This window comes from Schistocerca gregaria, unplaced genomic scaffold (genome assembly GCF_023897955.1).
Source record: "Schistocerca gregaria isolate iqSchGreg1 unplaced genomic scaffold, iqSchGreg1.2 ptg000386l, whole genome shotgun sequence".
NCBI classification, from domain to species: Eukaryota; Metazoa; Arthropoda; class Insecta; order Orthoptera; family Acrididae; genus Schistocerca; species Schistocerca gregaria.
The window spans coordinates 1,045,380-1,048,382 of NW_026061828.1; positions in this window are offsets into that span (position 1 = coordinate 1,045,380).

A 3,003-nucleotide genomic window follows, 5' to 3' on the forward strand; every position below is an offset into this window, starting at 1 on the left:
GCATGAAAGGAGGACTAGCAGCCGAGTTGCAGGGGAGAATGTGAAAAGTGTTCATATGTAGTAAAAACCTGAGAAATCCGTCCGTTTTCGTCATTTGTTATCGAATCGACTTAAAGCCCGATCGTCACATTGGCCGCTCTTCTCTCTGAAACGGTTGTACTTATCGTCTGCAAAGCTATGTGGCGTGCTGCGGTATGCGGAGACACTAAAAGCACCATAGTAGAACACAGATTAAGCTTCTAAGTTGATGTAATAGCCAGTAAGAAGTAGTACAATTCAAGTTTTAGGTATCGATTATTGACTTTTTAGCTGGCTTTGGTGCCTTGGACATGAGCTAGGACCTTAAGAATCTGCATGAAAGGAGGACTAGCAGCCGAGTTGCACGGGAGAATGTGAAAAGTGTTCATATGTAGTAAAAACCTGAGAAATCCGTCCGTTTTCGTCATTTGTTATCGAATCGACTTAAAGCCAGATCGTCACGTTGGCCCCTCTTTTCTCTGAAACGGTTGTACTTATCGTCTGCAAAGCTATGTCGCGTACTGCGGTGTGCGGAGACACTAAAAGCACCATGGTAGAACACAGATGAAGCTTCTAAGTTGATGTAATAGCCAGTAAGAAGTAGTACAATTCAAGTTTTAGGTATCGATTATTGACTTTTTAGCTGGCTTTGGTGCCTTGGACATGAGCTAGGACCTTAAGATTCTGCATTAAAGGAGGACTAGCAGCCGCGTTGGATGGGAGAATGTGAAAAGTGTTCATATGTAGTAAAAACCTGAGAAATCCGTCCGTTTTCGTCATTTGTTATCGAATCGACTTAAAGCCCGATCGTCACATTGGCCGCTCTTCTCTCTGAAACGCTTGTACTTATCGTCTGCAAAGCTATGTCGCGTGCTGCGGTATGCGGAGACAGTAAAATCACCATAGTAGAACACAGATGAAGCTTCTAAGTCGATGTAATTGCCAGTAAGAAGTAGTAAAATTCAAGTTTTAGGTACTGATTATTGAATATTTAGCTGGCTTTGGTGCCTTGGACATGAGCTAGGACCTTAAGATTCTGCATGACAGGAGGACTAGCAGCCGAGTTGCAGGGGAGAATGTGAAAAGTGTTCATATGTAGTAAAAACCTGAGAAATCCGTCCGTTTTCGTCATTTGTTATCGAATCGACTTAAAGCCAGATCGTCACATTGGCCGCTCTTCTCTCTGAAACGGTTGTACTTATCGTCTTCAAAGCTATGTCGCGTGCTGCGGCATGCGGAGACACTAAAAGCACCATAGTAGAACACAGATGAAGCTTCTAAGTTGATGTAATAGTCAGTAAGAAGTAGTACAATTCAAGTTTTAGGTATCGATTATTGACTTCTTATATTGATTTGGTGCCTTGGACATGAGCTAGGACCTTAAGATTCTGCATGAAAGGAGGACTAGCAGCCGAGTTGCACGGGACAATATGAAAAGTGTTCATATGTAGTAAAAACCTGAGAAATCCGTCCGTTTTCGTCATTTGTTATCGAATCGACTTAAAGCCCGATCGTCACATTGGCCGCTCTTCTCTCTGAAACGGTTGTACTTATCGTCTGCAAAGCTATGTGGCGCGCTGCGGTATGCGGAGACACTAAAAGCACCATAGTAGAACACAGATTAAGCTTCTAAGTTGATGTAATAGCCAGTAAGAAGTAGTACAATTCAAGTTTTAGGTATCGATTATTGACTTTTTAGCTGGCTTTGGTGCCTTGGACATGAGCTAGGACCTTAAGATTCTGCATGAAAGGAGGACTAGCAGCCGAGTTGCACGGGAGAATGTGAAAAGTGTTCATATGTAGTAAAAACCTGAGAAATCCGTCCGTTTTCGTCATTTGTTATCGAATCGACTTAAAGCCAGATCGTCATATTGGCCGCTCTTCTCTCTGAAACGGTTGTACTTATCGTCTGCAAAGCTATGTCGTATGCTGCGGTAGGCGGAGACACTAAAACCACCACAGTAGAACACAGATGAAGCTTCTAATTTGATGTAATAGCCAGTAAGAAGTAGTACAATTCAAGTTTTAGGTACTGACTATTGACTTTTAAGCTGGCTTTGATGCCTTGGACATGAGCTAGGACCTTAAGAATCTGCATGAAAGGAGGATTAGCAGCCGAGTTGCACGGGAGATTGTGAAATGTGTTCATATGTAGTAAAAACCTGAGAAATCCGTCCGTTTTCGTCATTTGTTATCGAATCGACTTAAAGCCAGATCGTCACATTGGCCGCTCTTCTCTCTGAAACGGTTGTACTTATCGTCTGCAAAGCTATGTCGCGTGCTGCGGTATGCGGAGACAGTAAAATCACCATAGTAGAACACAGATGAAGCTTCTAAGTCGATGTAATTGCCAGTAAGAAGTAGTACAATTCAAGTTTTAGGTACTGATTATTGACTTTTTAGCTGGCTTTGGTGCCTTGGACATGAGCTAGGACCTTAAGATTCTGCATGACAGGAGGACTAGCAGCCGAGTTGCACGGGAGAATGTGAAAAGTGTTCATATGTAGTAAAAACTTGAGAAATCCGTCCGTTTTCGTCATTTGTTATCGAATCTACTTAAAGCCAGATCGTCACATTGGCCGCTCTTCTCTCTGAAACGGTTGTACTTATCGTCTGCAAAGCTATGTCGCGTGCTGCGGTATGCGGAGACACTAAAAGCACCATAGTAGAACACAGATGAAGCTTCTATGATGATGTAATAGTTAGTAAGAAGTAGTACAATTCAAGTTTTAGGTATCGATTATTGACTTTTTAGCTGGCTTTGGTGCCTTGGACATGAGCTGGGAGCTTAAGATTCTGCATGAAAGGAGGACTAGCAGCCGCGTTGGATAGGAGAATGTGAAAAGTGTTCATATGTAGTAAAAACCTGAGAAATCCGTCCGTTTTCGTCATTTGTTATCGAATCGACTTAAAGCCAGATCGTCACATTGGCTGCTCTTCTCTCTGAAACGGTTGTACTTATCGTCTGGAAAGCTTTGTCGCGTG